Below are 6,818 nucleotides of genomic sequence, written 5' to 3'. Positions count from 1 at the left end.
CGCCACAATTTATTCACTGGCCACGAAATGAAGAGGAGTGGAATGGCGTGAAGGTGGATTTCTACTGTCGGGCACAAATGCCACGGGTACTGGGTGCGATAGATTGTACCCATGTTGCAATACGAGCACCCAAGACAGAAGAAAGAGATTATAGCAACCGCAAGCAGTACCATTCCCTCAACGTACAACTGGTTTGTGACACCAGACAGCGGATTATGAGTGTGAACTCAGGTTTTCCAGGGTCGTGCCATGATGCTTTCATCCTCCAGCAGTCGGGTGTATTCCGAAAATTCGAAAGTGGCCAAATGCCAGATGGCTGGCTTCTTGGCAAGTTATTGTGTGTGTTTGTGGCTACACGTGAACTATAATATTGCATGCATGTTACCATAGCTGATATAGGCCCAGACCCTGCAGTTAGGAGGCCACTATGCTTGCCAATCATAGCAATAACATGATCGTAAAGCTAACCTTTGCACACATACATATAGCTCTTTCTTTAGCCCCACTGAGAACTGTGCTGGGAACACCCTCTCAGCCCATCCAAAGATTCAACTTGCGCCATATAGATGTGGACTCTAGGCCCTAAACCAAAAACAAGGGGATACATATATGCACCAATCAGAAGATAATGTGAGAAAGACATAAGTAAGGTCCATGTATTCCAACACTGACTTCATGCTCTAAAGTACTTTGACATTCACGTTGTACAAAACGTGGTCACTGTACAATGGAGACAGGCTATCAATTGTGTCTAGGTAGGAACCAACCTTAGAAATGATGTACGGTTTGAACGTCTATATAATGTATGACCAAACTAATGCAATGACTTGACCACATTTGTTCTTTTTTTTGCAGGGGATGCCGGCTATCCGCAGCTGACGTGGCTGATGGCTCCAGTCAGGTACCCCCAGAGCCTGGCCCAGAAAAACTACCACAAGGCTCAGGCCAAAACCAGAGCCATCATCGAGCAGACCATAGGTCTGCTCAAATCCCATTTCTTGTGTTTGGCCAGGCCTGGGGGGGAGTTATTATACTCTCCTCAGAAGTCTGCCAGGATCATCCTCGCCTGTTGCCTCCTACACAACATCTGCCAGGCGAGGAATGATTCCTGGGAGACTTCTGAGGAGAGGGAGCCGGAAGTCCGTCAGCTGCGCGTGTCCCGAAGCTCCAATACAGATGATGGGATGGCCACGCGAGCTGACCTGATCACCCGCTACTTCACATGTACGTATTCTACCATAGGTAGAATAAATTTGTTGCAGTTGCAGTCAATTGGGTCCTTGTTTTGGTCTTGTATAATCATTATCTTAAATTAAGTTATATATTTTCAAGCCATTGAATTGGCTAGTATATCTGAGGTGGGAAAATATTAGTCTTAGTAACAGACTACAATATTACCAAGAATGATCCACACAAGGATGGCCAAGTACAGGTCTTATTTATTGAACAAGAAAGTAAAATTTTGACAGAGCATATGGAAATTGGAGAGCAAAGATTAGACCTAATGTAAGTTCGTCCTCCAAGTTAAAGGTTTTCTATTTGATTTGTTCAACAATCAAACTCAGCAGATATCAAAAAGGTAGCTGCTGACTTGTCAAATACAGACACTCAACGCTCCCTCCATCCAGCAGGGTACTCACCATGACTGGTTTTATCAGCCATCTTCTCGCTCTGGCACCACCATCTTCAATGTGTGCCCCTGTCTGTGACAGCTTTTGGCTTCCTAAGCAGGTGCCCACTACACATGCTTGAGTAGCGCTGCACTTTGGGAATAGTCCCGTAGTCTTCAGGGACCAGACACCTCCAAGAAAACAACGGAGGGGGTAGTAGGGCAATTTACAATTGCAGCGCAAGCGGGAGCAGGTACCTGTCCCATTCAAAGACTCTATACACAAAAGTGACAATCCTTAACCAGGAGCGGGAGACATGCATTAAAGTTGAAATTCCTCTTTTGGGTGGAGCTCAGCTTGAAGTATCTTTTCTATCACTGGCTCAAAAATGGTATGAGGGGCCAAATCTGCCAATGAGATTTATACTACTCGAAAGCCAACACCCATTCAATGCTCGTGAACCAGCCCATATTGTTCTCTGGCCATGAATTTTAAATTTGTAAATTAGAAGGGGGCATCACTTTCAAACCCCAGGACGTCCTTTGCTACCCTGAACCCTACAAGAAGTAAGTGATTTGCTCCACCAGGGGGGCCCACTCTATTGGCAGGAATATTCATGTCCCAGGGCAGCATCACAGGCCACATGGGTCACACTTTTGGGTGCAGCAAATCAGCCATTTTGCACAGTCACACCACTCGTGTCTGTGCTCTGGCTTTATGCCCTCCCTAAATCACAGGGGTGACCTATGCAAGAACATCCTTTACTACAAGAGGTCACTAATGGTAAGTCATCTCACAAACACCCTGCTTTATCAACTGATTTGCTTGTTGCCTTGCAACAGCCGTAAATGGCATGTTTGCATACTCTCCCTCCCACGGACACAGATGTTAACCACATGCCCTCCTGAGGATTTCACCTCTTCCTGACCAGGCCATTTATAGCATTAAAGCAATGCGTTACTTGAACTGACAATTGTGTGGTCATGCAACGCTGGCCCCAAATGAAATGTAAATCCTTTGTATCCCAGAATTTTAGCTTTCATTTGGAGTAATTTTGTGACCTGTGTGTTTTGTAATTACTTGCGCTAGATCACCCAAGCCATTCACTTTTGTGACTCAAGCAATCTTTCTCCCTTTTTGAGATTAAACATGTCCATTTCTGTAGTGCAAAATGTATTCTGCTCCATGTCTTTGCTGCCTAAAATCACAATACATGTAAATTTTGTTGCTGCTGTGAATGTTCGAGTGTCTACAAATGGCAGAATAGATCCTGTTTTAATGGGGTTATTTGTATTGGTAATGGTGGGGAGCAGTAATTTATAGCGGGACTGCGGCAGACATTCTTGCCACTGGGGGGAATTAACTTGCTGTCCCTGACATCCCCAGTGACACCAAAACAGTGATCACTGCTGACCAAAAAGCACTGGCACTGTACTAATGGCACTGGGCAGGAAGGGGTTAACATGTGGGGCGAGGCAAGGGTTACCTGTGTGCTGTTTTACTCTGTGCTGTCTGTGTGCTTCACTGTAATGACACTGCTTAGGATGGCTGTGCTATGCACATCCATCCAAAGCAGTGTGCACAAGCTGACAGGGAGGAGAACTGTCTTGTTTACATGCAGTTATCCTCCCCATCAGAGATGCTCGGGAATCATCGGGCACAGCCGAGTCATCAGTAGCAAGGACCCAGGGATTGACAGCCAAGGAAAAATGGCAACACGGCCAAGGTACGAGCACCCATGATGCCCTGTAGCAGGATACTGGGTAGAGGGTGGGTGCCAAGCATTGGTTGCCATTTTAGCCAGTGTGTAGTCAACATGACAAGTTGTCCTGGCCAATCAAACATTACATGAAGAAATGCTGTGGCTTTGGGCAAGAAAGTGAAGAGGAAGTAGAACAGCTGGCCAGTTGGGCCTATTGTCTGTGCCACCTGTAGATTTCTGAAGGAATAAATCTCTGCTATGGATCTAAATGTGTTTATTTTTCTTTCAGCTGATTAACTGCTGGAGGGGAAGGCAGATGGCGACCCTGGGAAGCCTGTTGCAATTCGCTGTCTGACGTCACAGGTGGGTTTGGAAAAGTGATCTTAACAATTGTTCCAAACTACAATAATTCACATGTAAGACTAATGCCAGCCATAGACGGGTTGACAATCGGATAATTTTTAGAACGTTGGTAACGTCGGCCCATCGAACAATCGATTTTTCTTTTTGTGTTTTTTTATTTTGAAGATCAGCCAATTTTCAACCCGTCTAAGGACTGCTTTACCTGCTCTGAACAGCCGCTTGCCACAGAGCAGCCAAGATCATTCATTTAGCTGCTCCATTCCTTGGCCCCTCTCTCCTGTCCATTGCTCCCTGAACAAGCACCTTGTTTTGGTGTGATCCCAAGAACACTCCTTCATGAGCCACGTATACCAGAGAGGCAAGCTTTTCAAGCACATCATGAATCAGGATGGGGCTCCACTTCAAGTAAGCATTAGTGTGCCTGGGGGAGGGGGGGACCTTGGGCCTTTCCAAACACAGTAGATGCTCCAAGAATGTTTCCTTGAACTCTTGAAATGGTTAAAAAGGAAAGACACTCTAGGTAGCCTGTACTGAGAATTGACTGTCATGATGACGTGTCAATGATTATTTGCTCTCATTTTTCAGGAGTGGTACTGCTTGCGGTTGAAGCTGGTAGAAATCCACCATCACGTCCTCCACTCACCTTCACTTGTGGCCAGTGGATATTTTGTGGCCGCAGGCAAGAATTGGCATCGAGGACCTGCATAAAGATCCTGGCATGCCTGAGGTGGTTTGGAAGCAGCACAGCAATTTGACCATCCCTTTCCTCTGTGTTGGTTTTAGGGGTGCAGAATTGCTTCTCGTTCATGAACAGACTGTCGCCGGATATCAGAGTCCCCATATTTTCAAGATATGTTTTAGCCATGTTGGCTTATTTTTATGTTGAGTCAATTAAAGACTATTTTTTGTTACCTTAAAAAAGTGTCAGATCCTCTTGATTGTATTCCCGAGACTTAAGATGGCCAGATAATACGCAATCTGAGGAAAAGTCAGTGCAATATCCTCCACAAGTAGCTAAAGTCTGTCATAGGAGGACCTACCAGAACAATGCATTCATTTGGAGTGGGCCAGGCCCATACAGTACATCATGGAGGCTTGCTATGAAGGAACATTCACGTTTGGATACTTGAGCTCATGTGGTTTGTTTCCAAATATTTCTGCCCATTGCAGCGTATTGACTATTGCAGCTCAATAAAGATCAGGCATACAGAAAAGTGTACCTTGTCCATAGAATAGCCACTGGGAGGTCCTATAAGGACACACAGATCTGGCCTATGCATAATTGTGGAAAATGCCAATTCGGTCTGCTTTATAATATGAAGGGGTCAGTTCACGCTTGCTTCAGGGGAAACATTACAACGAATTTTGTTATTTTTCATAGGAAAACGTGGCCGATCCCTAGATGCATTGAGGTACATAGCAGAGGTTCAAGATACTCCATAGAAGAACTTATTGTTCTTCCTAACTATACAGGTGGCACAGACACAAGCATACACCCAGGGCCACTGTTAGATATCACGGGGCCCCATACAGCATACCTGACAGGCCCCCACCACCAGAGAAAATATCCAAATTATATATATGGTAACAATACACAACATTTTCTTCATGGACACAATCACAAACAAATTCCTGTTCAATCCAAATGATAAACCTGTACTGAGTTAATAAATCAAACGTTGTGTAATTGAGGGCTCATTCACATGGGTGCTGTGGCCTGTAGAGTGTGAATCAGTGTTTGGTTTTTGTGGCTGTTGCCATTAGCATGCAACCTATGTTACACTATGTGAATACTGCAGATCCTAATTTGACAAGCATATGGTTGCAGGTGTACAGCCCTGAACACACAGTGAGCATTCAGGGCCACTTCCCCACGCCTTCACACTTGTCAGATTAAAACCTGTGTTCATACAGCTGCTGTGTCCCCATAGTGTAACAGGTGGCTCTAGCCACATAAACAACCCACTCATTCATGCTGTACAGGCCAGAGGACCTGTGTGAATGTGGCATTTTGTGTTTGTTATATTTATTTTTTCCCAAAGCCCATTGAATTCAATGGGCTGCTTAACATGTGGAAACATGCCAAAATACTGCAGGCATGTTATTTTCCAAGTGTGTCGCACCTAACCGCACAGTAGTGTGGTGCCATGCGTTTTTGTGGCTGTGAATGGGGCTGTTTTTAATAGACGTGTGTAGGTGCAATAACGTTTTCATCATGGTACCTGCGCACATCTACAGAGGGCATTGCATTTCTTTGCTGTGCTGGAAAATGTGTGTTCTTGCATGTGTTTCTGCACCACCAATGGTGTGAACAAGTCCTAAGGGCCAGTTTACACTATAGAAACAGTCTAGATGTGTTCCTGATGTGTTTTTGCATGCCCTTTTGGCATGCATGTTTAGTGTGTTCCAGTACATTTTGGATGCGTTTTGGACACGTTGCATTGCATTTTTGTATCCCTTCCAGTTAGTTTTTTCTACTTTCTTTTTATTCAATTTAATTAGGGACATGTGCGTTTTAGTACATTCAAGGACGTTTCAATGTGTTCCAGTACAGTTCTGTGCAGAAACAATGCAGCGTGGTCAACTTTGTTTACAGCACCTGCAATGCACTGAAAATGACATAACCTTCTTTCTGTGTGTTTGTGATGCCAAAAAAGCAACTGAAACACATGTAGTGTGAACTGGCCCTAAAGGTTATTAGTGATCAGGGAACGGGACTGACCAGGAATTGTGAATTCAATCAGACTAGTGGTGAAATACAATCAGCAATTGTATAATAATGTGAGATCTGAGCTGTAGCTGATAGAAAATGAGACACATTCACTTGATCAGTAAATAGATAGTTAAAGAGTGGGGCGGTGATCCATAGATTTGCATATGGGACAGGTGATGATGGGGTGGGGGAGGGGGTCAAGTTGTATAAGGAGACAGATTTAAAAGAGAAAAATGTTACAATGAAATATACACGGCATGAAACTTGCACATTTCCTAATTGGCAGAAGAACAGTACATAGGTAACATTCATCCACTTTCTAGTCATTAGGCAAAATCATAATTGATTGATCAATATTCCTGGCACTGACACAACCCAGAAAATTGATCTCCATTTTTTAGGATGTAGCCCTGACTGGGATTAGAACCCA

The 6,818-nt window shown here is 44.3% G+C and overlaps 1 long non-coding RNA gene across 1 annotated transcript; it reads left to right on the top strand.

The window, feature by feature from the left end:
* Positions 1-878: 878 nt before the first annotated feature.
* On the top strand, positions 879-5,357 carry LOC149470737 (uncharacterized). The gene is made up of 3 exons (XR_016308145.1): positions 879-1,224; positions 3,602-3,675; positions 4,261-5,357. It is a non-coding gene; the product is annotated as an uncharacterized LOC149470737 (long non-coding RNA).
* Positions 5,358-6,818: the final 1,461 nt, after the last annotated feature.

The sequence above is a fragment of the Staurois parvus genome, unplaced genomic scaffold (genome assembly GCF_062004578.1).
Source record: "Staurois parvus isolate SC_StPar_1 unplaced genomic scaffold, SC_StPar_1.0 ptg000032l, whole genome shotgun sequence".
NCBI lineage: Eukaryota > Metazoa > Chordata > Amphibia > Anura > Ranidae > Staurois > Staurois parvus.
This window is presented reverse-complemented; position numbering and strand designations above follow the sequence as displayed.